A 20467-nucleotide genomic window follows, 5' to 3' on the forward strand; every position below is an offset into this window, starting at 1 on the left:
TCCTTTTAATTAAAGGAAAAAAATAACAGGATATATTATAGTAACCCACTTTGACTTTCCATTACCTCGATTTAAAGCCCTGTATTACTCTCACCATCTGGTTTTTAACTGATGTTCCCCTATTCTGTTTTGCTGGATAGTATCAGGTTCGAAAGTTTAGGCATCAGCTGAGAAGATAATGAGATTCATTATAACGTCCATTCTCGTTGACTTTTATCTACTTTTGAAGACCTACAATGTCTCCAATGGTTTGGTTTTGTCGGTTTTGTTCTTTACTGTTTTGTTCAATTGTATTATAACTAATGATATAGGCAATTCTATTAGAGATAGCGGGAGGCATTATGGTAACCATTGTTGATCACCTTGTATTATGTTTTCACATTATCTATTATGTCCACCCTTTTGACTTGACCGATTCTGTTCTGTTATGTCACATTTGGTTTTACTCTCTTCCAAAAAAGTAATAAGAACCGTGAGAGCAATGAAACCCAAAATGTGTAATAGTCATTGTACAAAAGAGAGGAAAAGAAAGTGCTCTAAACTATATAACTGCATGTATATTTAAGTGTATAAGATAGAATATGATATCACAGAGTTTTATTGGATCATTGAACAGAACTGTTTGCAGTATCATTGATGGAATGTCCACTTTACAAGCTTTAATTTTGTGACTTGAACAATTATTTCTAAGATGACAATATGTAATCCATTAACTAGTAATTTCCTACTGTTCATTTTTTTTTCTGCAAATCTGTATAACTTGTACCCTTTCTCTGCTTTTTTTTTCTTTTCTCCTTAAATAAAATTAAAAAAAAAAATTAAAAAAAAAAAAAAACATATAGTAGGTAATCAGTGATTATACTATAAATGTATAGATGAATAAGCAAATGAATTAGGGAATTCTTTAATATATATATATTATATTAGAATTAGTTTCCTAAATCACAAATTAATCATGTCAGTGAATATTCAGTCCTCAAAGATCAAACTCTATGGCAGACACAGATGTATTCTAGGATAAATGTGCTATAATGCATATCTTCCATCCCCTCATTCCTCTTTTCTTTGCACAAACAACTCCTTGCCTTACTGAATTATTTCTCATTTCCTCCATATCCCAAACCATCTGACATTTCCAAGCTCTATCTCAAATTTCTGCAATGTCTTTATTCCTCAACGCAAATAATCTTTTTCTATTTATTCTTTCAAACTTAAATTTGTATTATTATTACCACAGAAAATATTTCCTGAGTACTTATTAGATGTCATTAGATGTCAGGTACCAGTCTATGTACCTTACAGGTGTCAACTGATTTAATCTTAACTATAATTCTATCATGTAGCTACCAATTGAAGTAAATATCTAAGGCACAAAAAGACTGAGTTTTCTCAAGGTTGTATACAGTTGCTAGGTTGCAGAGCTATGATTTGATTTCAGGCAATATGACACTGCAAGCACTTATAACTATTTCTCACGAGAAAGTGTGTTGCTCCCAGGTAAGAATACTTATCTGTGGTCTAATTTCAACTGTGTCTGTTTTTAGATTTTTCTAGCCTACTCTTATCCATTACTCTTCTAACTTTCCTTCTTTCCTATTTATAAATGGGCTGTGTCTCCCCATTTTAGAACTCTTGGTTGCTTTAGGAATTCAAGTTTCATTTTTAGAGATAAGGGAAAATACTCTGAGGCAGAAACTGGAAGAATGTTTCTTCGACCGAAATACAGAGGAAGCATTTTATCAGCTAACCTATGTTCAGTGGCTCAGAGAAAGCACACGAATGGGCAGTGGGTATTCTATACAAAGTGAGCAAATGGGCAGATGTATGTTGGACCAGTTACTTTCTTGAAAGAAGAATGTCATTTTTGAAAAGCCAATGTAAAAGGGCTCTTAGGCATATGATCATTGGTTTTTCATGGTTGGCTGGTCCTGACTTTCAAGCAAAATCCTATAGCTCAGTCCTCTAGTACAAAGTAATTAGATACTTATAGCTATATATCAAATTGATTGTTGGGCTAAGAAGTTATATAGAAGGTTTTATCTCTTCCCAGGTAAAAGACATACACAAACTCATGAGTCGGGCTGCAAAATTTAATCTTTCTGTGACTCTGCATGAATAAACTAGATCAGGATTACAAAGTGTATCTCAGTTATACTTGGAATATTTGTAGTGAAGAGAATACACAGGTTTTATTGTTTGTATTTTAAATGCAGTTATTCTAGACTATCTTTTCCACAAAGTAAATTCTTTATTCTTGCTAAAGTAGTATAATTAAACATATATACATGCATAAAGCAGAAAAGCCTTATAGAAATGGGAACTGAAGGGACCATTTTTTCTAACAAGAACATGTAGAATAATTTTTAAAAAGGGAATGTTATCTAAAAATAAAATTCTAGTATCCAAAAACATTTGAAAATTTCCAACATTCCTCAGCTACTAGATGTTGTATTACAAGAGAAATAGTTAAGAGAAAACACTAAAAGAAGAGAAAACCAGCAGACCTGCCTATGCAAGTGATCTTAGAGAAATAACTTACACAAGTCTCAGTGTTTTCAACTGTAGAATGACAAAGTAAGATTAAATAAATTCTCAAATTCCTTTCAGTTCAGCTTGGATTAAGAATAATAATAAATAATATTTATTTATACAGTACTTACTAAGGCTAGGTTCTAACGCATACTTTAACGTATATCTTTTTAAATCTTCAAAATATACAGAGAATAGTACTATTATTATCTCTATTTTATGTAGGTGGAAATTGGAAACTAACTCAATAGGTCAGAGCTGTATGTTAAGTATCTCAGGTGACTGTGAAGCATTGCTGCTTCACTGGATATGGTTTACATTTGCAAAGACTTGGTAGTTGCAATTACTGTCTATAAAATAAGAGTTTTTCAATTAATATAGTACTTGGGAAGGTCATTCAGTACTCTGTGCTACAGTTTTCTCTTTGGTAAAATGAATATAGTAACACTTGTCTTTCTATTCCTATAATGGTAGCTATTATCATAGGCATTCAAAAAGTTGTTACAACAAATTAAAGACTAATCTGATTCTACTAAAATTCATTTTACCTATTCTATGGGCTGTTTATTTTTATTTTTACACATTTATCTTCAAGTGAGCATATAGTAAAATGGATAATTTTGGGTATTTAATTGTATAAATTTTAGCATATGTATAGATTCATGTAAACAACTCCACAGTTTGGACACAATTTCATCAACCACAAAAAGTCTCTTGCAGTATCTCTTTGAGGCTATACTCTTTCCTGAGTCCTCTACCCAGTACCGATCAGTTCTCTGTCCTTATAGTTCTTTAAGAAAACTTCACATAAAGATACTACACAGTACAAACCTTGTAGAGATGTAACACAGTTTACTTATCCATTTATTTAGGACAGTGATGGATGTTTGGGTTGATTTTGGTTTTAGTAACATGACTATAGGACCTATGAACATTTATGTTCAGTTTTTTTTCCCCATGAGTGGAAGTTTTCATTTTTGTAGAGTAACACCTTGGAATGGGTTGCTAGGTCATATGTTAAGTGTGTTTAATTCTCTGAGAATCTGTCAAAAATGTTTTCCAGTGTGTTCACATCAGCAAATTATTAAAAGAGTTTTAGTTGTTCTCCATCAGGTATCTTGGTATTCTCTCTTTTATTTTAAGGGCAACAAATATGTTTAATACAAGTCCTCAAAGCTACGCAAAGCTGTGATGAATATTTTAGCATACGGGCAGAGATACTCTTCAAAATGACACAGGGGAGACACAGTGAATGGTGTCTGGGCCAGAGGCCCTCTGGCCATATAGTAGGCAAGAAAAGCTGTGCAGGGAAGACACAGAGATGGCTGTGATATTTACCAGTCAGTAAAGAAAGAAAGAGAGTGTGAGGTCCCTGGAAGAAGTCAACAGAGAACTGGAGAACCAGGAGCTGGGCAAGCTACACCAACTGTCTTTCTCCCCAAATCAACTAAGGCAACTGAATCCATGTAAGCCATTCGTGGGTTTGGAGCACAGGCTGCAACCAAGACTTGAGTTCAGAGGCAGTGACAACCTTCATGCATTTAGGCAGGCAACTGACTGTCCACAATGAATGATGAAATGCTTGGCTACTAGCAATCAGACTGTGTCTCTAGTGTAGAAAGGCTGTGTGGACATTTTGGGGTAATGCTGTAACAAATGCTCAGGTTTTTTGCTTTTATTCCTATTTTCATTGTTGTATTTTGTTTTCTTGCTTTTTGATTTTCAACTTTTGATTTGGGTCAAGCACAAAAATGAAAACAAAGCAACATGAAAAAAAAAGAAAACAAAATGTCTCCAAAGACTCCCAGTTCTCCTAAAGTAGATCCAAAGGGGCATAAATAAAGAAGAAATCAAACAAAAGATAGCTGAACTGCATAAAATAATTACAAGAGGAAGTAAAGAAACTCAGTGAGTTCAAAGATGACATAATCCAAAATATAGCTCAAACGAACTGACCAATGTAGTTATGGAAGAAATAAAAAAAATTGGAAAAGGTAACCAAATGGTTCAAAATAGCAATGGCAAATTTATGAAGGAAATGGATTACATGAAATGATACCAAAAAGATCCTGGAGATAAAGAATTCTATTGAATTCATAAAGCCAAGAAATGATCAATGTGAAGTTTCAGAAATCAAGGACAAAATGGAATCACATAATGATATACTCTGAGAAACATTAAAAGAAAGCAATAAAATTTCATCCAATGACTACTAGATGATGCTAAGAAGACTAAACTAAGAGTAATTGTAATTAGAGAAATTAGAGACCAGCTCACATGGGATTTTTAAAAAAATCTCTTTACAGAAATGATAGCAGAAAACTTTCCAAAGATGGGAAAGGAGATCAATATTAAGCAAGTGAGGCTTACAGAACACCAGTTAATTAGGATGAAAAAAGAAGCTTCCAATGACACTTCATAGTCAAAATTCCAGAAGTCAAACATAAAGACAATCTTTAAAGCTGTTAGGGAAAAGGAAAAATTCAATTAAAAAAAATTAAACCCACTAGCATTATAGCAAACTTTTCAACACAAAGTTTAAAGGACAGGGGAACTTGGAGTGAAGTATTTCAAACCCTAAAAGAAAACAACTTCAAGACCAGAATAACATACTTACAAAACTATCAACATTGTTGGAGAAATAAGGATATCCTCTGACTAAGAACATCTTAAAAAATTTGTGAACAACAAATCAGCACTCCAAAATATACAAGAGGATATCCTAGACAGAGAAGTGAAGCTAAAAAAGTCAGAAGTTCAGATGGAATGGATATATTAAGGCAGGTAAGTAGTTAAGCAAAAGGAAAAAATGAGTCAATGAAACAAAACAAAAAAAAGTGCAATGATAGAAATGTTATTATTTTTCTGTAATAATTTTCAGTGTAAATGGCCTTAACTTTCTCCAACTAGAAGACAAACTGGTAGACTATATATTAAAACACATAAACAAACAAACAAACCAAAATCCAGCAGTCTGCTGCATTCCAAGCAATTCATCTGATTGAATAAAAAAATTCATAGAATAAAAACAGCAAATGATGGAAAATGACACTGCATACACCAGCACCCTGAAAGCAAGCTGGAGTAGCAATTTTATTCTCAAAGTAAACTTCAAGCTAAAATTGATCAGAAGAGGTAAAGATGGTCACTACATATTAGTTAAAGGAACAATTTAACAGGAACAGATATAATTAAACAAATTCATAGAATATCAGCACACTTCACTCCATAAAACAAACACTATTAGACATAAAAACTCAAATACCTACAAAATAGTTGGGGACCTCAGTACCCCACTTGCATAAATAGATTGACTAAACAAAAAAGTTAACAAAGAAATATCAGTGACCTGTACCTAAAATGAACTTGATAAATATCTACAGTGTTTTACCCTACTACGACAAAATACACATTGTTTGCAATAGTGTACCTTCTCCAAAATAGTCCACCTACAGTCCATACTTTATGCTTAAAGAAATACAAAAGAATCAAAACCACCCCATGTATTCTATCAAATCATAGCATACTGAAACTAGAGATTAGCCACAAAAGAAATGACAGAAATTTTATGAGTAAATGGACATTAAATTACACAATCTCAAACATTCAATAGACCACAGAAGAAAGCAAGGAAGAAATGAAAAATTCCTAGAATCAAATGACAATGCCAGTAAAACATACCATACCAAAACTAATGGGGCATAGTGAAGTAACTACTGTTAAAAACAGAAAAACAGAGTGATTCAAATAAGTAACCTAATGATGTGATTCAAGATTAATAATAATAATAACAGTCCAAGTTCAATGGTAGTACAAGGGGGAAAGTCAAAGATCAGAACAGAAATTAATGAAACCCAAACTTTTTTAACTACAAAGAATCAATGAATCAAAGAGCTGGTTCTCTGAAAGAATAAACAAAACAGACAAACCATTGGAAAACTTACTAAGAAGAACGAAAACACCTAAACCCATGAAATTAGAAAGAGAACAGGTAAAATCACAACAGACACCATTGAAACCCCTAAGACTATTAGTATCCCATTCAAGTATTAACCAGGCCTGACCCTGCTTAGCTTCCTAGATCAGATGAGATCGAGCACAATCAGGGTGGTATGGTTATTGACTCCTATAAGATTATTAGCAATTACTTTGAAAAGCTGTACTCCAATAAATTGCAGAATCCAGAAGAAATGAGTAGATTTTCAGATCCATATAAATTATCAAAACTGGACCAAGGAGATATAAAAACACAGACTAATTCAACAACAAGCAATGAAATTAAAACAATTTTAAAAAAAAACCTACCAAGAAAAGCCAATAACTCAATGGATTCGCCTCTGAATTCCACAAAAACTTTCGGAACAGAACCACAAATTGCAAAAGAAATAACATCAAGGATAAACAAATGGGATTATATCACATTAACAAGCTGGGCAGCAAAGGAAACAATCAGCAAAGTAAAAAGACATCTTAGAGAATAGGAAAATGCCTTTGGTAGCATTTTGAACAGAGGACCAATGTCTGGAATACACAAAGAACTCAAGAAAATTAGAACCTCCCAAATAAAAGACCCAGTCAAAAAATGGGCAACTGACACTCCTCAGAAATACAAATGACCAATAAATACAAGAAAAAAAATGTTCATCTTCACTAGCCATTAGACAAATGAAAATTGAAACAACACTGGGATTCCATCTGACTCCAGAAAGAATGCTTATTATCAAGAGATCAAATAATAATAAATGTGAGGCTGTGGGGGAAAAGGAGCCCTTTCACATCATTGGTGGGAATGTAAACTAGCATTACCACTATGGAAATCAGTGTGGAGATTCCTCAAAAAAAAAAAAAAAAACCCTTAAAAATAGAAATTCCATTTAACTTAGCGATCTATCTTCTAGATATGTTCCTGAAAGTTAAAGACTTTATATTACAGTGATATAGTGATATATACCAAGGCTTATAACAGCATAATTCATAATAACTGAGTCTTAAAAATGGCCTATATGTTCATCAACAGATTAGTAGATGCACATATTGTGGTATTTTTATACAATGGAATAATACTTTGCTATAAAAGATAAATTTGAGTCATTATAGGAAAATGGATGCACCTTGAGACCATAATGTTAGGTGAAACAAATTAGACACAATGTTAAGTGAAATAAATCAGTCAGATTTAACTATCACATCTTATATGAGAAACCTAAAGTATAAATAAAGGATCAATAAGACCTAAAGCAAAATAAAGGATCAATAAGAAACATGGAGACAGATCTTTTACAGATGGGTAAAGGACCTAGGGATAGTGGAAGGTGGGAGAAGGGATGAGGGTAGGGGAATGTAGAAAGAAGATAGGTTATGTACATGTACTGACTCCTCACAATAAATGTAATGATTATGTATAACAAACACGTCCTAATAAAAATTTTTAGAAAATCAGTGAGCAGCTGAGAATTAAAAAAACAAAAAGATCTTCACTACATAAGATATTTAGAAGTATGGAAGAGTATTACTGAATCACTTCTTTTTAGCCTTAACTCTGGGCTTTATGGTAAAAAATAGTCAGCAATGATGTATATGACAGGAAATGATATTTATATGGATGCTGCTGAAGTGAAATAAGTAAGCTGAAATTAGGATACTGCTGCTTAACAAGTATCTCTCAATTACAATACGTATGTTTTGGCTGATAGTGTATTCTTCCAATGTAGCTATTTACTAGAAAAGCACCCTTCTTTCTTCTAGAAGATATTTCTCTACCCTTCATACAACTTGATCACAGAAACTACATCATCAGACTACATTTCTTCATTTGCATGTCATTAAACATCTACAGGACTGTGCCACCTTTATATCTATTAGTGTTGAGTACAATGCAGACATATAGCAGGTCCTTAACAAAGATACATGTTAAGTAGCCAAAAGAAAGTAATGAAGGTTTACCTGCAGAAAATCTACATATCATTCTTTAAGACTTAAATGTTTCAGTCTCTAAAAGTCCTCCTTGTTTCACTTTTGTACTTAATACTGAGATTTCTATGTTTTTCTACTATACTGCAAGTACATGTTTCCTGGAATGATACAAGGGATGATCAAAAAATACAGAAAACATTTAAATTTTTAAAAACTCATTATGGTAAAAGACACTACCAAGAACAATGGGATGAGTGTGTTTGTGCTGAGGAGGAGTATTCTGAGAGGGACTGATAGCAATGTGTCTTTTATTGTGATAAAAATTTTTAAAAATTTAAACATATACCATATTTTCCAATCATATCTAACTGATTAGTGATTTACAACACTAAAACATGACAGTGTGCCCCCAACTATCTTATTTGCTGGATCTGATACCCTGCAATGTCTGGCTCTTCCCTGAAGTCAACATGAGTATGAAAAGTAAATGAATTGATTCAGGACATCAGGAAGCCAGGATACAGAAACTAAAAACACTCAGAAAAGAAAATTCCAGAATTGCTTCAGAAGGTGGCAAAAACAAAGAGATAAGTATGTTTGAAGTGACAGGGAGCACCTTGAAGAGAATTAATGGCAATATATCTTTTGCTGTAATAAAATTTTTAGACTTAAATATTCACTATGTATTTTGATCACATTTCATAGTTAATTGGATAGTTAATGGAAGTCAAGGCAAACTTGCAACTGAAAAAAAATGCAAGAGAATTTTCAAGATCTCTTTTAAGAGGCATAAAAATCAAAGAAAAGTTTTTAGAGATAAAGGGGACTCACTAGAAATCCTAACAAAAGGTAACTGAATTTCTTGTTTTGCTATTGTTCCATATACCTATTTGATTTCCCATAAATTGTACCAACCTGACTTCTTCTCTCTCTCAATCTCTCTCTCTCTGCCTAGCTTTCCTCACACTGTAATACCTTTGCTTATCTTTGTGTGTGTACTGTTTCTTTTCTAGCATCACACTGTGTCTCTTTAGAGAGGTTTTTCTAACAAGAAAGATTGCTTCTTTTGAACTCTAGGTATATGGCAAAATCTAAGGATATTTTAATAAGGGTATGCCTTGGCTCTCTAACTTTAGATGGTAAATTCCTTAAAGCATAGAGCTGTCCCTCAAACTATTTTAAAAAATTAATCATTAACAAAAATTATATGTATTAATCATGCAAACAGTTTGAAATATGCATGCATTGTAAAATGGCCAAATTGAGCTAAATAACACATGCATAACTTCACATAATCATCATTTTTATGATAAGATCACATTTTTTTTATGTGATCACTTTTTCCCTAGAAATAACCAGTGGTAGTCCCTCAATTTGGTAGAACATAAATCCAAGGTAAAGACAGAATACACATTAAAGTGCACTTTCAGCCTCCAAATTCCTTCTCATAAATGAGGTCATTTAAGTTCTCATGGGGAAGAAAATTCATGAATGTCTCCAAAGGAAGGGATATAGGTTCACAAATAATATTTAAGATGAGAATAGTTTCTTGATTTTAATAAAATTTTTAACTCCATTTGACTTTTTAAAATTTCTTTTTTAATTTTAAAAGCAAAAAAAATTTATAGAATTTCAAAATTAAATAATAGGAAATCAACAGTAGTTAGTACGTTGCACACTGTTATCTTCAAAGTAGTTGTTCAGATTATAAGACTTAGGCATGGAAAAAATGATCAAATAATCAAACAATGAAAATGCAAACTGTTCTTTTTGATGAACAGAGATTAATAGTATAGTTATCCATCTTGTAGTTATATACATACACACATATATGTATGCTTATACACATATAATTTTTGCTTTTTTTCTCTTTTCCCCTAGCCCAGTTGTTCTTTCCTTTTTAAAGGATTTACACATAAAGAAAATGTCTTTCTAAATATAAACTTGCTATCTGCCAGGTTCATAACATTAAGAGGGTCTCAATAATCAAGAGACAAGATTTTAGAAGTAGATTTTAATTTTTATTCGGAGACTACTAAGATAGCTAGTTTTAAACACTGGTATGTAAGAGAAATTATAATAACTAGATATATCAATCCCAAGTCAGTCACTATTTCATAACTGGAAAAGTAAATATACTTTGGTAGGCCTTACTGTTAATAAAAACAAACAACAGACAGGTTGGGCTAGCCATTTAACAGTGAATGCTTTTACAGTAAAAATTTGCGACAGCCCAAATCAAGAAAGAATGCATTACTGAGATATCATCAATTGTGTCCTGCCCTTACATGGCAGCTCCACCCAGTCTAAGCCTGTCAAAAACTGTTACTGTAATCCACAAAGAAGTCTCCACCTCCGGCAAAAAGGAAAAATGTGCATGGCTGGCTCTGAACAGGTGTGTTGAGTTGTAATGCCAATGTTGAGTCACAAATCTCTTCACATTAGTTTCATCTTTGACAATTATTAACTTCTCTGAGGTGTCAGGCTGGGATGAACTGGTCCATCAGCAAGTATTATAAGAGCAACAAATGTAAACAAAGAGGGTGTGTATATATGTATTTTTAACAATAAGCATTATTTCATGCACATAACTAGACAGCTATGACAAAATTTCTTATTCTACTCAAGGAAATATGATATTTAGGAATCTAGGACTGTCTAATCTACTCTATAAGTGAGTCCATCTTGACTATCTAATCTTGGTTAGAACAATGATTCAGTTTATCCCCTGATTCTTCAATATCATTGCACCTCAGCGTTATAAGGCAATCATGAAGCAAATAAGTGTGTACTCTGACTTTGACATAGCTGTGCAATTTTTGACAGCTGTGACTTAACCTCTATAAACCTAAGTTTGCTTCTCAATAAAATGGGGGCAACAATTATCTGTTGGAATTCTCATTGAAGGTAGCAGAGATTTTTACTTAAGAAACTATGCCTGCCACAGCAGATACTTAAAAGAGGCTTAGCCGCTCTCCCGTGCCTTTTTTATTTTTTGCAGTACTGAGATGGCTCTTGAATACTAGCAAACTCTAGTGTGAAGCTACACTCCCCTTTTAAAGAAATATGAGACAGGACCTTGTTAAGTTGCCAGACTGGCCTCAACCTTGTGATCCTTCTGCCTCAGCAGAAGTAGATGGGATTGCAGGCATGAGCTGCTAAACCTAGATTACGCTTAGTCCCTTCTTTAAGGTACTTTTCCTGACATTCTTGCTTCCCTAATAGGTAAAAGTTTGGAATTTGATGAAGAATACACTGCTCAAGATTCAAAATCATAAGGGCACAGCCTGAGTGCTTTCCACTTTATGTCAGTTCCCAGTAAAATTCAGCTTGCGCTGTCACTGGAACTAACAACTGAAATTGTCAGGCCACATGGTCTCTTACTTCGCTTCATTCAAAGGGGCTCAATACTATGTGTACTTTTTTCTTTTTTCACTTTCATTGTTTTGGAGTTTGGAGGGGGCACCTAGATTTGAAACTCCATGTATTCCTTATGTTTTTTTTTTTATCGGTACCAGGGATTGAACTCATGACTGCCTGCTTGCAAGGCAGGTGCTTATGCCGCTGAGCTAAATCCCCAGCCCTATCATCTGACTTTTTTCAATGCCCAAAAGTAATTCTGCCCCATTAAACAGTAATTCCCCAGACTTCATAGCTCTACATTCCTGGAAACTCTACTATGCGTGAGCTTGTTTCTTCTTTGTAAGAGAGGATCTTTCTTCTGAGTAATTATTTTGAAGGTACACAGTGTATTAACTATTATTATTCTCTTATTGTTATGAAATTGTTTTATTTTTCATAAAAAGTATTTAAAGAATCTGCCTAATATATAAGCAATTTTCATTAATTCTGTCTATATCATTTTATGATTTGAGGGACATATTAATTACTAGTTATTCATTTTACTAAAGTAATGTGGGTGGATTGACATTAAGGTACAATCTTTTATTTAAATAACTATGACATTCCTACAGAAACCCTACTGAACTTAGAGTATGTATGCATTAATTTTTTTTAAACAGGTCTGGCTAAATAGTTCAGGCTGGCCTTGAACTCACTAAGTGTCTCAGGCTGGCCTTGAGCTTGAGATAGATGATCCTTCTGGGATTACATGTGTGCACCACTAGGTCCAGATGAATTTACAGTTTTTTTTAAAAAAACACCTTTATTAAGATGAAATTCACATACCACACTATTAATGCATTTAAATCATGTATCTCAATATTCTTTAATATATTCACAGATATATGCTACCATCATCATAGTCAGTTTTAAAGTACATCAACTAAAAAATAAACATATGCACCTTAGGCTATTAATCCTCTTATTCTCCCAACTCACTCACTGCCACCCCCCACATCACTAAGCAACTGCTATACTACTGTTTTCTTAATTTTAGTTTATTAGTACATGTGTGTAGTACACAATGTTTACATTCTGTTGGGAGGCTGGCACTTGCACATAACACATTTTAATTTCTTTTTTCATCCTTATTCCCTTCTTCCTCCCATCTCTACCCATCTCCTTTTAGTTTTTTTATACATGTTTGCAGTATCTAATTGATCCCATTTCTCTTAGTTATACAACTGGAAGTACAATGGTGGGATCATATGATAGCACTATATATATTTTATCAGTTAGGGGCTTCTACTATTAGACTGCTTTTCAAAGCTCTTGTACTATTTTACATTTCTACTAGTAATCACTGAGGATTCAGATTTCTCCATATCCTTTCAATATTTACTGAGGTTTTTATTCTACTTACCATAACAAGTATATAAAGTGGTATCTTATAGTTTTCATTTGTATTTGCTTGATGACTAATGAGGTTGAGTATCTTTTCATGTGCTTATTTATCTTCATTAAAGAAACGTTTGTTAAGATTTTGTGCACAATTTTTTATTTTCGCAATTACAGCTCAGTAACGAAATTACTGAGAGCTGTAAGAATTCTTTACATATACTAGGTATTAGTCCTCTGATGTGTTGCTGGCAAAAATCTTTCCCCTTTCTGTTGGATATTTTTTCACGCTATTTGTTGTTTCCTTTGCTGTTTGCTATTTAGAAGTTTCTTAATTTGACATAATTCCAATTTCTTCAGAACAATTTGCTAAAAAGAGTATCTGTCCTTCAGTGTATGTATTTGGCCCCTTTGTCAAAAATCAGGTAGCCAAACATGTCTGGGGTTTTTTCTGCATCATCCTCTCTTCTGTTCCACTGAACCACATATTTTTTGTTTGTTTGTTTGGGCAAGTGCAATGCTGTTTTTAATCACTGTAGTTTTGTGATAGAATTTGAAATTCACGATTGTGATGCCTCCTGCTTTGCTGTTGTTACCAGGATTATTTTTGCAGTTCTGTGTCATCATATAAATTTTAGGATTGTTGTTCTTGTTTCTGTGGGGAATGCTGTTGGTATTTTGACTGGGATTGCAAATACTCTATATATCAGTTTTGAGAGTGTAGACATTTTGACAATGTTAGTTTTGTCTATCCAGGAACAGGGGATATCTTTCTGTTTTTTGATGTCCTCTTTGATTTTGTTTTTTTCAAAATTCTAGTTTTTGTTGTAGAAGTCTTTTACTTTCTTGGTTAAGTTAATTCCTAAGTATTTAATTTTTCATGATGATATTGAAAATGGCATTATTTTCCTATTTTTTTCTCAGTGAGTTCATTATTGGTCTACAAGAATGTGATTTATTTTTGTGTATTGATTTTATATCCTGCTATATTGCTGAATGTAGTTAATAATTCTAGAAGCCTTTTGTGGAACATTTTAGTTCTGCTATGTAAAAGATCATGTCATCTGTGAATAATGGTAATTTGATTTCTTATTTTATTATACATAGCCCATTTATTGACTGACTGATTTTTTTCTTGCCTGACTGCTCTGGCTAATGTTTCTAGTACTACAGTGAACAGGAGTAGTGATAGTGGACAACCTTTCTGATTTTAGAGAAAGCTTTCAGTTTTTTCACATTTAATATTTGCTGTCAAGTCTGTCATAAATGGCTTTAATAGATTGAGGTAGTCTTTCTATACCTATTTTTTCAGGCTTTTGATTTTTAAATCATAAATAGATGTGAGATTTTATCAAAAACTTTTTCTGTATCTACTGAGATGATCATAGGATTTTTGTCCTTGTTTCCGTTACATGATGTAATATATTTCCTGATTTGTGCATGCAGAATCATCATTGTATCACTGAGATAAAACTTACTTGGTTACGATCTTTTGATGATTTGTTGCATTTATTTGTCTGTGTTCACTGAAGAATTTGACCTATAGTTTTTTTAGATGGGTCCTTTACTGTTTTGGAAATAGTGCAATGCAGGCCTCCAGGAATGAATTTGGAAGTATTCCTTCTCTTTTGTTCAATTTCATTAAAGAGTTTGAGAAGTATTGTTGGTAACACCTCCCAGAGGGTCTCATAGAATTCAGCAGTGAATGCATGAGGAACTGAGATTTTCTTAGTTGGTAGGTTTTTTTCATTACTGTCTCAATTTCATTATTGTTGGACTGTTCAGAATTTTGGTATCTCTTATGTGTTTAGAAACTTGTCCATTTTTCAAGATTCTCCAATTTGATGGAGTACAATTTTTAGACTACTTGAAGCACACTGAAAAACAGTTTCTCTTCTGTTTGTTTCTTCTCTGCTTTTAGCTGTAAGGTATTTTTAAGGGTGATAGTGGTATCACTTTTTTCTCTCCTCTCTTTCTCTCTTTTTCAAGAACAGAGTATATTTATTGGGGAAAACAAAGCTTCTGTTCCAGAGAGAGAGAACAGGTACCAAGTGGGTTGCCAAAGATCCTGTCTTTTTAGGGATTTTTATAAAGCAAATTCATGAGGTGAGGTGGGTCCAAGGTGGAGAAAAATGGGAAATCGCAAGGTGGGCATGAAGTGGGACAAAACTATGGTCAATCAAAAAGATTATGAGTATAACTGCTTAGGTAAAATTAATCAAATTGGGATCAAATGGGGAAGGGAGTCACACAGCAAGCAGGCATGAATACAGAATAGGGGCTTTTTGGGTAAGGGGTTGCATTAGTGGCTCTTCCTGGTTTCCTCAAGGTGATGATACCTATTTAGAATATCAACCCCTGATGTTTATCCTTACCAAGTATGTAGGTGCATCTGTTTCATCTTTTGTCTCGAGGTCTGGCTCTCAGTGGAGGTGCCTGTCTCCCCAAAAGTTACAAGGTATCTTGTCTTTTTCACTGGCTCCTTCAAAGACTGCCTATAATATTTCCATATAACTTAGTTGCCTATAACATTCCCTTCTCTGAAGAAGTATCCCAAACTGCCCTGAGGGAATAGTGTGTGATGACCAATGTGCCTCTTCAGGCTGAAGAGGGCGATAGTTGTGATCGGCAGAGATCATCTCTCTCTTGTTCAGGAAAAAAAAAAATCTGATTTAACAGATAGGTAAGTCAGTGGGCTTAATAATGAAGCAAAAAGTTTGATGGTGTCATGCTTTTATGGAAAACATACTAACAGCAACACTAGCACTAGAGTATACAGACTCTTACAATGTATTTTCATATATTCACTTAATCAACTTTTCATTTATGGTAACTGTGAAATCACCACATTCAGAGTCAACTACCTTGGTATCTTCAATACTAGCCCTGGAGTCTTTAAATTATGTCTACCTTAATGTTGAAATAGTTTGAAATATATTATACTAGCTTGCTATATTTATTTATTACTTTTATGCTTCTATGAAAGTTTGTGTTATAATTAACTTTTGAGGAACTAAAATCTAACTAATTTAAGAAAAGAACAATGAATGCAACTTTTAACATTAATGTAAATGATATGGAAGTTCATATGCCAAAGTCATCTAGCCCAGTCAAAGGTAAAATAAATTTGAACAAAATTGATTCACTGCTAGTTCATACCTAACTGCCTAGGAAACTTGATAGATAGTCAGGTATTCCAAGAACCACACTGATAAACACTGCCCTAGAGACCTGTGTTATTTCTGACATGAAGCAGGCATCTGAAGAATAGTTGTTAATACACTCATTTTTACTTGCTTTAATTGCTTGTAGCTTACAATGGAAAACTGCAAGAACTGTTCTTTGTGTTCTTGTACCATTGTGTCATAATGCCTACATAGCATGTCTGGCTCACCTTGGTTAGGTGTAGCCCATGGGCTATATCCATCTGAGCATTTGGTAGACTGTAACTGGAATTTGTGGGTTGTAGCACCAAAGACCCTGTGTATCTTATTCACATCTGTGCACTTGGACATTCACATATTGTGTTATATTAGTAAAAGTTCCAAAAATACTTATTAAATATACAAATCAAAGTTGTATCAATTATCATCTGTTGTGATTTGGACCTAACTATGAGGAACAAAAATGTTCTATTTGAGCAGAAAGTATCTACCTACCAAAAGGCATTTCTGAGATACTCAGCTATCCAGTTATTGCCCTAATCATTAACAGCTAACATGATCAGCCCTTTCTTCTTAAAGTTACTATTTATCACTTGATCTTTTATAGTTTTTCCTGTTTCAAAACAATTCTGATGTTTACAAATGCCTTGCACACACAAGCTTACATAATACACTGTCTGTTATATGAGAAACCCAGATTAAAAATAAGGAGTCAAATAAAAGATACCTAATAAGAATAGGAAGTGGGGGCTCACTGGAGAAAGGGATCAAGAGATAGATGGAGTGGGGAAGGAGCAAAGGAAAAGGGTATGAACAAAGGAATTAATGTGGGTTATGGTACTTCTATCAAGTTCCCATGAGGAGCGTAAACATCATGTATTATACATATGTGTTAACAAACAAAATTCTCTTTTTAAAGTCTCATATATAATTTGTATACAACTATATCATGAAAAACTCCTCTAATAGTATTACTTTCCATTGAGTAATCTGGCTAGCTTTAGGACATGACGTGTGTATGTGTGTTGACACGGGTGTGGGGAAGGGGATGTTTTAAACAAATAGCAAATAAAATATCCTTTTAAAGGTTGTTTTGTTTGGTAAGTTTTGCCTTAGTTTTATGCAAAGAGATTGTTTTTGTCTCTGTGTATCTTCTTTTTTTTTTGTACTGGGGCCTGAACTCACAACCTGGTACTTGTCAGGCAGATGCTTGTGCTGCTGAGCTAACTCCCTGGTCCTCTCTGTGTATGTTGTGATGACTTATTCCTGAAGTTAAGAAAATAGCAACAGATGTCAGAATGTATTCTATTTGTCATAGTTAGCTATGAAAAGAGAATGGGTATGAAAATGGTGAGATTTTAAACTGAGCAGAGGAACAGGCTCAGATTCTGAAAATAGTTAAGATTAAGACAAAGCTTAGGGAATTTTTTTTTTTCATATTCCACGTAGCAAACCACTAAGTCAGGTATCACCTTTCACAACACAAAAGCTGCCACAAGCTAAAAACCGTACCATTCCTGTGGTGTGGCAGTACTATTTTTAAGTTCCAAATTAGAACCCTCTGCAACAAGCCTAAAATGTCCCTGTATTATATTTTGACCATGTTTTGCTAATGTATTATTTAAATTATCAAAAACATGAGAGTGATATAATTCCCCTTGAAATCTGCCCTGATTTCTAACATCTGAATGTGACAATTGCTACTGCTCAGATATAAGTTAACCAAAGTTTAGACTGGAAGGGCATAATCCTTATATCCAGGACAGAGTTTTAATTAAACAAATGTGAGTTACTAAACAAATAAAATAAAATAGAACAGGAAATTAGTATTTCAAATTCTTGATAATCAGATTATAGCTAAAAAAGTACAAATGAAAAACATTTAATTTCTTTATGTGTTAGAAAGCACCTATTATTTGCAACTGAGCTTTACACAAAAATAAATTCTAAACAAATAAATAAAAATTTAAAAATTCTAAAATGTAACTACTGTTGCAAGTGATATTTGGTTTTTTCTTCACTCTTTCTTTGCCAATACTTTGTTGTCCTGAGGTCCCAGCCCTGTGATATGTACACAGCACATGCATAAACATTTTGCAAGATGAAACTAGTCATAAAAATGTCTAAGAAGAAAGTTGTAAGCAATTCTGTAAGAAATAGAGGCTCAAATAATGTATATGAGCTGGTTACAGATACAGCAATCAATGATAAAAGGGTTAGTCCATTTGGGAACACTGAAGAGTGATTCAGAGCAGACAAACATTTTAGGATCTTGGATTCAATAAAAGCTTTATAGTATATATAGGTCTTTCTGGTTGTACTAGTAGAATAGAATCACTTAAGTCATGGATATAACCAAAGTTAAGTTTAAACAAATTTAGGGCTAGGATATCATCCTCTACACACTAATCTGATTTTAATTATAAACTTAACATAAAGTTTTAGTTGTAAATTTTTTTCAAAAATAAAGACAAGTTCATAATTATAAGGGACAGTGTTTCTTACTTCATATTCAATAAATATCAAATCATTATGATCTATGTATATTCTCAAAAAAGTGAACTTAGAAAAGCTTTTCTTTTTTTGGTACTGAGGACCACACTCGCAACCTTGTGCTTGCCAAGTAGGTGTTTATTTCACTGAACTAAATCCCCAGCCCTAGAAAAGCTTTTATTAGGAACCTTATTTATAACCTGAATGATAGCTGTCATGAAGACACTCTTAAAAACAGAGAAATCCTTATCTCTTGTAATTTTCAATAAAAATTTAAATTATATGAAGCCTTAGATTTTTCCTATAACCCTCATATTAAATTCTGTGCTTAGCATTAAAGGAATTAAAGTCACAATAAATTATTGGAAACACAAATTAAGATGAAAGAATGAACTGAGAAAGTCCATGCAAATATTATTTATTACATGGCAATATGTAAATCTGGTACTAATGAGACTCAAGATTTAAATGGTTGAATAATGTGTTTGGTGAATTATTGTCAATCAATGCCTCTGTTCCAGGATAAATGTAACCTTGAATGGCAACACACCTATCATTACAAATTCCTAATTAAGTACAGTACTTTGTTATTTCAAAATGTCAAAAATATGGAATAACAGATAAACATCTTTCTACTACTTACTCAGTTACCTTTACTTCAGAGTAAATGAAACATTAAGAAAAATTATAATCTCAACATCTTTATAGCATTAGAACTTAATGATCATTAAAGACTAGTTATAAAACTCAAATTTTCATGTTAGTATAGATACATCAAGTTGTGTATTACAATGCAATATTGTTTCTTCAAGTTATCTTATTTCATGTAAAGTCTTCTAAACATTAATTTATTCAATCACTAAACAAACAATTGAATACTGATTTTGCTTTAGGTACAGTATTAGGGGACAGAGTTGTCAATATGAATAAGATATGACCCTTACTCTTGAACTGAAAGCCTACAAGAAAGAAAGCCTGAAAGAAACAAGCAAATAAAACAGTTTAATAGTACAGGGTTATATGAAAACTGTCTACGTATTTTGTACTTGCAATAACTAATATGTGTTGTATTGAAAAAACTCATATTCAACTTTTATAATCATACTCTCCTTGTTTTATGGAAATTTTGTAAAAATTAAAAGCAAACATATTAGAACTTTCATCATATCTCTAAGTTTAGCATCTTGAATTAACAAATGGTAGTATCCCATATTTTACTTAAGGCTATTTTTCAAATACAGAAGTTTCTGGATTGATCAAGTACTAATAATTCATTACTTGAAATTTTTATTATAGCTCTTACCAGCTATATGACCTTAGTGAAGTTCACTAAACTTCTGACCCTCAGTTTTCTCATCTGAAAACAGAATCATACTAATTATACTAATCTGGGCTGGGTTGCCTTCCATTTGGCCCTCGTGATCAATGTTCTACAGTTTGGCCCTAAGTGGTTTTCCTGCCCTCAAGTTTTTACTTAGTTTAGGTCAACAGGAAGTACTAGCGAGACGTTACAGTAATGAAAGAAAATGAAACTATTTTCTAGTGACCCTTACTGACAGGCCACCAAGATTGTGTGTCTGTCTGTCTGTCAAGCAGTCCTTTTCACATAGCACTTTTTCTTAAGCCTG

The 20467-nt window shown here is 33.1% G+C and overlaps 1 protein-coding gene across 4 annotated transcripts in view; it reads right to left on the reverse strand.

The window, feature by feature from the left end:
- Positions 1–20467, reverse strand: part of Faf1 (Fas associated factor 1) — a 459740-nt gene that overhangs the window by 70732 nt on the left and 368541 nt on the right. The gene's annotated exons all lie outside the window — the stretch shown is intronic.

The sequence above is a fragment of the Cavia porcellus genome, unplaced genomic scaffold (genome assembly GCF_034190915.1).
Source record: "Cavia porcellus strain 051 isolate PalLab524CR breed Dunkin Hartley unplaced genomic scaffold, mCavPor4.1 scaffold_25, whole genome shotgun sequence".
NCBI classification, from domain to species: Eukaryota; Metazoa; Chordata; class Mammalia; order Rodentia; family Caviidae; genus Cavia; species Cavia porcellus.